Genomic DNA, 10,346 nt, shown 5'->3' on the forward strand with positions numbered 1-10,346 from the left:
AATGGTCGGTACAACGTGGGTGCAGTGATTAGAGACAACACTGATGGATTTGTGCAGCTTGTGCTGCTCAGCTGGGCAATTTGCTCTGTCTAATTCTTCACTTGTGTTTAGGAGTGATGTTCTTGTTCATCGTGGTTGATGCATATAGTCAATTATGATTTATCTAAAAAAAAATAAGTTGAAGTATATTATATATAAATTGAGTAGGTCTTTTGTGAGACGCTCTCACGAATCTTTATGACGTGTCAATCCTACCGATATTTAAAATAAAAAGTAATACTCTTAGCATAAAAAGTAATACTTTTTCATAGATTACCCTAATAAGAGATCCGTCTCACAAAATACGACACGTGAGACTGTCTCATACAAGTTTTTGTCATATAAATTACATTTTATATTATTCATATTTTTATTTCCAAAATTATAAATTTTATAAATTCACCTTACTTCATCAACTATGTGGAACAATTGTACGGCGATCATTTGTTTTAATAATGTTTCGTATAAGACGATTTTACGAATCTATATTCATGAGATTAAAGAATAAAATGAAATATACATAAATTAAATTAAAATTTTAACTAATTTTTTTTATTTAAATTGAATGTAAATGCTTGTCAAGATTTACTATTTTATAATTATATGCTTAGATATTTAAAAAAATATTAATATTTTATGATACAAAGGAAAAAAAAATGACTGGCCAAATGCGCAGGTAGCTGTTACTTTCTCTTATATCTGAAAATCTCCCATATTGCAGATCTGGATAAATATTTTTGCTCTTTAATCACTGAATAAATTCGTTTTCTCGACGCTACTGGCACGAAATCGAAGCTGATTTTTTAATAAATATGATGTGTGCTGCGGAAAATTTAATGGAAAAATGCGATTTGGCGAACCAATCTGAGACATCTGCGGGCGGGCGAAGGGGATTGGTGGAAGTTGCCGCCGCTTCAGGATGACGCTTTGTGTTTGGATGCATCCAGGCATGCTTCCTATCCATTTCCATTATTAATTTATTTATTATCAATGATTGTTCATGATTTAACCCCAGTTATTTTACCTTTTTTTTAATATTTGATTTTTATTCAACAATTTCAACATTTTGTATCTTGATATGTTTTTTGGTGTTGGTTCTTGATAATTAATGTACCACTAGTCTAACTGTCTACACCACATGCCTCAAATCTGTGAATCGGCGAAATTGGATTTTGGTAGAGCAATATCATTTTGTCTTCTTTTTCTATTTGATTCTAAATGTAATGAATTCGTGTCTCTAAACTTATCTTCACGGGTGTTTTAAACAATTTATGTCGAAGTATATGAGATGAAATGTTCCCTAAAATGGACGAATTTGGATTACTCTCTCTTGATTGTCCCCTTGATTTCAAAAAGGTTGTAGGAACAGTGTTCTAAATAGCTCGCTTAAGCGATACTTAATTTCGTTGGCAAGATTTCGTTTTTTTAAATGAAAAATTGTGTGATAAGTAATTTTATCGTTGGATTGAATCACTGGGACCTCTGCTTCTGAGCAGTACTGTAGCTCTCTATGCAGTTGATTGGACAAATCATATTAGCCGAGTCAGAAGCCATAGGCTCTTCAATGATTTAGTCCTTTTTTTAATCCTTATGATGGTCATGCTATGTGCAAATGATTAATAATGTTAAGTGTGGGCAAAATGATAGCATGATGCCATCTCACGAGTGAGGTAGGGCTATACACAGAGCTGTCAAAATAGGCTGAACTCGTTCGATTGACTCGCCCCGCTAACTGATGAGTTGCGAGCCAATCAGCCCCACCGAATGATCGAATAAATTTGTTCAAGAGATTTCTGTAAAGAATCTGGATTGTGGCGGGTTGAGGGTCGACGCAAGCTCGACTCTAACTATAAACCAACCACGCTCAATAGAGAATAAATATGGTTTTCCTCATTTGTGATAGCAAAAAGTTTTCTACTCCCCATGTAATAATAATAATAATAATAATAATAATAATAATAATAATAATAACAACAACAAAATAAAAATATGAAGGTGTCATTGGTATCGAGTTGTTGAATTATAATGAGTCTAGCATAGAGGTGGAAGTGAATCGAATCAAGCCAAATATTAATAAAATTTTAAAGCTTGAATTCAACTCGAATTAGATATATTCGCGTTCGAGCTCGATTCAAAGTTCGAATAGATCAAAATTTTAGCTCAAATTTGGTTCGAATTGGAGCTTGAGTTCGAATTCAGCTCAAAATATTCGAACATGTTTGAAGCTATTGTAGTTATTAATCGAAATTTTCAAACTATATTTGTTTAATATATAATATATTATATCAATAACTGAAGTTTTTGGGAAAAATCGCGAAATATCGAACAATATTATGTGAACATTATTATGTGAGCTCAAGTTCTGATTGAAAAAAATTTCGAATACATTCGAGTTCTACTTGACCTTGTTTTGATTAATAATTAAAGTAAATTCTGTTTAACAAAAATGGAAACGAACCGAGTAAAATTAATCTGCATCACATGTAGACAATTTTAATATATTTAATTTCTTATTAACCAATTTTGGATAACGAGACATTTATGGCCGGAGTGAGCTACTTGAATAGACTTTGGTTGGTTAAAGCCACAAGATTCCCAAAGCGAGAAGTGAGATAGCAAGGAAGGAGTGATCAAGTGAAGTTTCCAATGGTGATCATTTTATCTAGCGATTTCTAGCTAACCCGAGCCCTAGGACGTGCATGCCCCTCGCAAGCATTATCATGAGGAGTTGAGGAGTCCTTTTTTACTCTCGATGATGTTTTGGAGAAATATGGTTTGAACTGGTTCAAAGACGTGGTATTTAGTCTCCATGATTTTGCAAACTTTCTATGTGACATAACATCATGTATGGCTTGATGATGCGGCATAGTGGTGCAGTTAACATCCACATGGCATAACACCTTTGCATAGATGCCATTGAGGGGTGTGATTGGATTGAATTGATGGTCTGGCATTTGCAAAGAGACACGTTCACAAATGAGTGCAATGTTAAATATCTTGGATTAAGTATTTGGAAGTTAAACATGAACTTAGACAATCACCATCTCTTAAATTACTTTTTTGAGTTTCAGTTACATTCAAGTCCCAATTATAATATGATATCAGAGTCAAGACTCAATGTTATATGTTGGACTGTCATATGAGCCACTCGATAATTTATTGCAAACTTCATTTTTTGCCATGATGAGGTCTCTCAAATGTCTAACATTGACTGGATTAAGTCCTTAGGTGTTATATATATGGACTTCGACAATCTTCCCCTTGAGCTAGCTTTTGGAGTTGAGTTAGATTCAAGTCTCAATATAACATATTATCAGAGACATGTTCCGATCATGACCCAGATCCATTATTATGTGTTGGACTATCCTATAAGTCACTCGATAAAGTAAAAACTTTATGCTTCAATTGTTTATTCTTGGGCATTAAGGGGTGTATTAAATATCCACGCCGGTTGAATTAAGTCTTTGAGAGTTGTATTTATGGATTTGGAGAATACTTGTCATTTGAGCAAACTTTTGGGGTTGAATTATGTTCAAGTCTCAATTCTAACATGCTATCAGAACCAAGATTCGCTGTTATTTGTGAGACTGATCTATGAGCAACCCGATAATTTCTTGTAAACTTCACGTTCTAATTGTTCATTTATGGGCATTTGAGATAGTTTTGGAGAATTCTCCTCATTGACCTAGTTTTTGGGTTGAATTAAGTCAAAGTCTCAATCCATCCGATATGATCCAAAAGTCTTGAATGTCTGTGTACCTTCATGGATTAGTGTGATGGGGGTTGAACGTAGTAGATTGAATTGGGTCTAGAAATTGTAACGTTTCATGAATTTGGTATCTCCTGAAAACTATATAGATCTCTGTGATTCTTCAAATCCATACCATTGCATAATATTGTTTTCACTTATCTTCTTCACTCATTTTCCTTTGTCGTATCTTTAGAGAGAGTTCTTAAATGCTTTAAGTTCGCAATTCTTATAGTTTGTAGTGCTACTAATATAAGCAAGCCTGGAAGACAATTGTCGAATTCCATAACTACGATCAACGATGGAATATCTTCTTAAGGATATTAAGTATAACTATCGTCTCTACTTTTACCTGATATTCAGTTCAAACTAATAGTGCACCTAACATAAGTTTATTCCTCAAGTTAATTTACTACAAGAAAATGAGGGAGATCAAAATTCATTGGTAGTGAAGTTGTTGAACGCAAATTAAATAGCTAGGAGATACACAAGACATAATAGAGACACTGCGTTAATGTAAGAAATGATAACTGGTTTGGAACTTGTATTAGTTAGCATTAATTTCTCAGTGTTAACTTTTAGACAAAAGGTTAATCTCACTCTGATTCTGTAAATATGAATACTTTTTCTCATGTGGAAACATAATTTCGCTACAGCCTGCTGCTGAAAAAGTGTGTGCAAGGCACTCACAAGCCAATGAGCTGAAAGCTGTTTAGCAAAAAAGGAGCTTGAAATTTAAAGCATGGAGAGTAAGGTATGGAGCGCCAGTCTCTTTTTTCAGGCTGTGTTTTTATTATAAAATGTTACATATTACCTGGTATAATGTTTTATATTTTATAGGTCTAAGTTCTATGTTGATCTGACTATAACAATGTTGCGGAATTTAAAATTTTAAAATATTCAATGTTGGAGAGTCAAATCATTTATATGCTAAACAAAATAATAATTTTTTCCCTGTTCTTTTGTAGAGAAAGCGACAATGTATGCTGCAGCGAATATTATATTTATGTTTAAATAATCATTGCATTATAAAACATATATACAAGATGTACTTAATGGTACATGTCTGAGAATTGAAATGTATACATATATCAGCAAGTGCACTATTAAAAACAATCCCGTCGGTTTCTGTAACCACTTTGTGCTGGATTTTTCACAGCCTAGTCCCTTTGCATATGGTGTATACCACAAAATTGAATTGATCAAAATCATATAATGAAATTAATTATTCAAGATATTGTTTGAGTAAACATTAATGATATACAAGATGTAAATTACTGAAAAAGCCTTGAATTGAAAAGATACGGGTAGATAATAGGCATGCACTTTGATCGTGAAGCACTGGGCTTGCGCGAGAGTCGTGTCAAGGCTCAATTCTTCGAATAAGGCTTGGAACTTGATCGTAAAGCACATGTTTGGGGTGTTTAAAGGATGAAGACACATTCTAGGCAAGTTTCAAATGAAAGTAATGAATCCAGATGCAGTCACAGTGTAACACCCCAGATTTGACGACTGTCCTCACTGTATCAAGACGAGTCTTTCTAGCGTGCTTATGTCCTCACTCACACGCACCCTGGGAAACTTCCCAGGAGGTCACCCATCCCAAAATTGCCCCAAGTCAAGCACACTTAACTTTGGAGTTCTTATGTGATGAGCTACCGAAAAGAAGATGCACCTTCGTGATACGAGTAGTACCAATCAAATCTTTTAAGCCCTCTTCAACTGTACAGTCCATTACATTGAACAGTCTCGGAATCCCTCTCATTCCGGTGTGGGATCGGTTCATTCATGTTCCCTCCACCTAGAAGCCTGCCAGGAGCCGCTCATTGTCCGTGCAACTGATGGCACCGGCGATCACCCCCCGCCCTCTTCGGCCCCGGGCCTCACATGCCCACCAGCTTCCGCTTGGTTCGTCCCCGAACCACACCGTACTAAGAGAGGTCGGCTCTGATACCAACTCTGTCCAATATCTCAAATGGGCCTATAAAACTTGGACTCAACTTTCCCTTTTTGCCAAACCGCATCACACCCTTAAGAGGTGCTATCTTCAAGAACACGTGATCACCAACCTCAAACTGCAACGGCCTACGACGTACATCAGCATAGCTCTTCTGTCTCGAATGTGATGTCTTCATCCTCTCTTGGATAACAGCAACAACATCAGCTGTCTGTTGGACCAACTCTGGACCCAACATCTTCCTCTCGCCAATCTCGTCCCAATATAAGGGAGATCTACATTTCCGGCCATAAAGTGCTTCATACGGTGCCATGCCAATCGTCGCTTGGTAGCTATTATTGTACGTGAACTCAACAAGAGACAATTTGGAATCCCAGCTACCAGGATAGTCGATAGTACAAGCTCTGAGCATATCCTCTAAAATCTGAATAACTCTCTCTGATTGACCGTCACTCTGGAGGTGATACGCTGTACTGAATGCTAACCGTGAACCCATAGCTCTGTGCAAACTTCTTCCAAAACTCTGAAGTAAATCTAGGGTCACGATCAGACACGATCGACACAGGAATACCATGAAGTCGAACAATCTCAGCTATGTACTCTTCGGCATACTGGTTCATGGAATACGTCGTCTTGACTGGAAGAAAATGCGCTGACTTGGTCAATCGATCAACAATAACCCAAATAGAGTTAAAACATTTCTGCGTTCTGGGAAGACCAACCACGAAATCCATCGTAATGTGCTCCCATTTCCATTGAGGAATCGGCAATGATAGCAATGTCCCAGCAGGTCTCTGATGTTCGATTTTCACCTGCTGACAAGTTAGGCACTGAGAAATAAACATGGCAATATCTTTCTTCATACCTGGCCACCAACAGAGTCTACGAACCTGGATGTATCGAATATGGCGCGGTATGTGCCTCTGTCAAGACGTCTCGCCGAATATCATAACCAGCAGGAATACATATACGGCCTCTAAATGTCACCAAACCATCTCTATTCATCTCAAACTCTGAATTACCTCTCTCCTCTGCTCTGGCTCTCATTCTATCAACTGTAAATCAATGGCCTGCTCTCTACGGATCCTGTCCGTCAACGTAGTCCGAATGACCAACGCTGAAAAGCGAGCAATGGTTCCCGGCACTACCAAAGCTATCTCCTCTCGTTGCAAGTCTAACAACAACGGCTGCTGAATCATCGAACTCAAAGAAGAACTCGACTTACGGCTCAATGCATCTGCTACAACATTCGCCTTCCCTGGGTGGTAACTAATCGTCACATCATAGTCTTTGACAAGCTCTAACCACCGTCTCTGTCGCATATTGAGTTCTTTCTGAGAAAACAAATACTTTAAACTCTTGTGGTCCGTGAAAATTTCACACTTTTCGCCATATAAGTAATGTATTCAGATTTTCAGCGCGAATACCACAGCTGTCCAGTTCCAGATCATGCGTAGGATAATTCTTCTCGTAGTCCTTCAACTGACGAGAAGCATAGGCTATAACCTTTCCACGTTGCATCAGCACTGCACCGAGACCCTTCTTCGACGCATCGGTATAAACAACAAAATCCTCTGAACCACTGGGCAATGCAAGTACTGGAGCTGTCGTCAACTTATCTTTCAACTCCTGGAATCCACTTTGGCATTCATTGGACCACTCAAACTTCACAGTCTTCCGTGTCAGATTGGTTAACGGCAGGGCAATCTTGGAAAAATCTGAAATAAAACGACGATAATAATCCGCCAAACCAAGAAAACTGCATACCTCTGATACAGTGGTAGGGATAAGCCACTTCTGTATCGCCTCTATTTTCACTGGATCAACAGCTATACCATCATTCGAAACAACATGGCCTAAGAAAGAAATCTGCTCCAACCAGAACTCACATTTCTTCAACTTAGCATACAACCTCTTCTCTCTCAACAACTGAAGAACAACTCTGACGTGCTCTGCATGAAACTCTCTGGTCTTCGAATAAATCAAAATGTCATCGATAAAAACAATGACAAAGCTATCCAAATACGGCTTGAACACCCGGTTCATAAGATCCATGAAAACTGAAGGAGCATCAGTCAGACGAAACGACATCACAAGAAATTCATAATGACCGTACCTGGTCCGGAACGCCGTCTTAGGGATATCAGACTCCCTAACTTTCAACTGATAATAGCAAGATCGCAGATCAATCTTCGAAAATACTGTAGCCCCCTGCAGTTGATCAAAAAGGTCGTCTATCCGTGACAACGGATAATTATTCTTGATAGTCACTTTGTTGATCTCTCTGTAATCAATGCAAAGTCGCAAAGACCCATCTTTCTTTTTAACAAAAAGAACCGGAGCTCCCCAAGACGAAGAAAATAAAACCTTTATCCAATAGATCCTGCAACTGAGTCTTCAACTCTTTCATCTCTGTAGGGGCCATTCTGTACGGAGCCTTAGAAATAGGAATCGTACCCGGAACTAGATCAATCATAAACTCTACATCTCTGTCCGGTGGTAAACCCGGAACATCATCCTCAAATACATCAGGGAACTCTCTCACCACATCAATATCATCAATATTCAACTTCACAATTCTATCCATATCAACAATCGAAGCCAAAAACCCATCACAACCTCTAAACAACAACTTCTTAGCCTCAAGACACGAAATAAAAGGAAGGACCAGCGAAGTACCTGCACTGGCGAGCATACCTTCCTTATTTCCATCATCTGCAAATTTCACCGTCTTAGCAACGCAATCAATCACTGCACGATAGGTTGATAGCCAATCCATGCCAAGTATAATATCAAACGCAACCATCGGAATAACAATCAAATCGGCATAAACCACTCGCTCATCAATTTGAACAGAACACGCATACACAATAGACGTCGGGCACAACACATCCCCAGAAGGCAATACAACATTAAACTTGGAGGGGAAGAATAGAATGAACTAAACCCAAAGATCTCAAAAATAGTTCAGACATAAAAGAATGAGTAGCACCTGTATCAATCAATGTTGTAGCTACTCTGCCTGAAATTAAAATAGTGCTAGAGATCACAGAAGAATCATGGTTTATACCTTCCTTCGTCATGGTGAAGATGCGACCCTGCACCTTCTCTTTACCCGATCCTCTTGGACAATCCTTGGCAATATGGCCTGCAGTGCCACATCTGTAGCAAGTGTGAGTACCAAATCTGCACTCACCCCTATGATGCCTGCTGCACTTGGGACACAACGGCTTCTCTGGATCAAATGGAACTGCCGGTGCTTTAGGACTCGGCTGTATCTTGCCTTTCCCCTTGAAATTGCCCTTTCCTCTTTGGTTTGAACCTTGACCTCTTTGAACAATGGTCTGCTGCCTCGCCTGTCTCTCTCTGGCAATGTCTTTCTCATCTTGCTCGGCCAACAATGCTTTAGCAACAATCTCTTTAATTGTCACCGCTTTGGACATATTGATGTCCCTTCTGATCTCTGCTCGAAGGCCTCTAATGAAATGAGCACCCTTGTCTTTGTCATTGGAGGCAATATATGGGGCAAACAGACAGCCCTCCTCGAACTTCAAATGTACTCATCGACATTCATACCTCCTTGACGAAGCTCTAAAAACTCAGTCACTTTCCGAGCTCGAAGTGCATCTGGGAAGTACTTGTCATAGAAAAGATCAGTGAACTCTTGCCACTTCAATGCCGATACATCAACACCTACCTTGGTAGCATTCCACCAAATACGTGCAGCTTTGACTAACATGAACACTGCACAACCAATTCTGTCCTTGTCTTCATAGTTGAGATGATCAAAAATCGCCTCAAGTGCTTTGATCCACTCTACGGCCACCAATGGATCAGGTGCTTCCTGCAAATTCCGGCGGATCCATTCTCTTAAAAGCAGTAAATATCCCATCGGTTCCAACTGCTTGAGCCACTTGGCCTCTCCCTTGGCCTCTACCTTGACCTGTACCTTGCAAACAGAACAACTGCTGAATCTGTTCACTGTAAACCTTGGCTTGCTCTTTCAATAACTTGCCGAACTCGCCGACAACTCTCGATGAAGAACTATCCTCACCCTCTGCAGCCTTTCTCTTAGGAGGCATTACTCCTACAATGTGCTCACATAATACATATCAACCATAACAATAAATAGATGTAGAAGAAGACATACCCGGACTGTTGAAAGTAGACGAAGTCATATGCATTGGTCCGAAGAACGTTGCTCTGATATCACTAAGTGTTTTATTGTAATGACCCATTACAGGCCCAGTAGACCGCCCATACGGCCCACTGCCCCGATCGACCCAAGGCTATCCCGATCTTGGGCTCCCTCAAAGGGGCCTTTTTCCTCACGGGCTTTCCATAGTACGGGTTACTCATAGGATCTCCTCCTCCCTGCCAAGGGGTTTCTTTCGCCTCCCCAGGACTCGATCCCATGACCTATAGGATAAGTACATAGATATCAAGAGTCCTGGGGAGGCGAAAGAAACCCCTTGGTAGGGAGGGGGAGATCCTATGAGTAACCCGTACGACGCCTATGGAAAGCCCTGTGAGGGAAAAGGCCCCTTTGAGGGAGCCCAAGATCGGGATAGCCTTGGGTCGATCGGGGTAGTGGGCCATATG

At 39.4% G+C, this 10,346-nt stretch overlaps 1 long non-coding RNA gene across 1 annotated transcript; it reads left to right on the top strand.

The window, feature by feature from the left end:
- The first annotated feature begins 689 nt into the window (after positions 1–689).
- Positions 690–5,260, top strand: LOC142519148 (uncharacterized). The gene is made up of 2 exons (XR_012813715.1): positions 690–986; positions 4,444–5,260. It is a non-coding gene; the product is annotated as an uncharacterized LOC142519148 (long non-coding RNA).
- Positions 5,261–10,346: the final 5,086 nt, after the last annotated feature.

The sequence above is a fragment of the Primulina tabacum genome, chromosome 11 (genome assembly GCF_025594145.1).
Source record: "Primulina tabacum isolate GXHZ01 chromosome 11, ASM2559414v2, whole genome shotgun sequence".
NCBI classification, from domain to species: domain Eukaryota; kingdom Viridiplantae; phylum Streptophyta; class Magnoliopsida; order Lamiales; family Gesneriaceae; genus Primulina; species Primulina tabacum.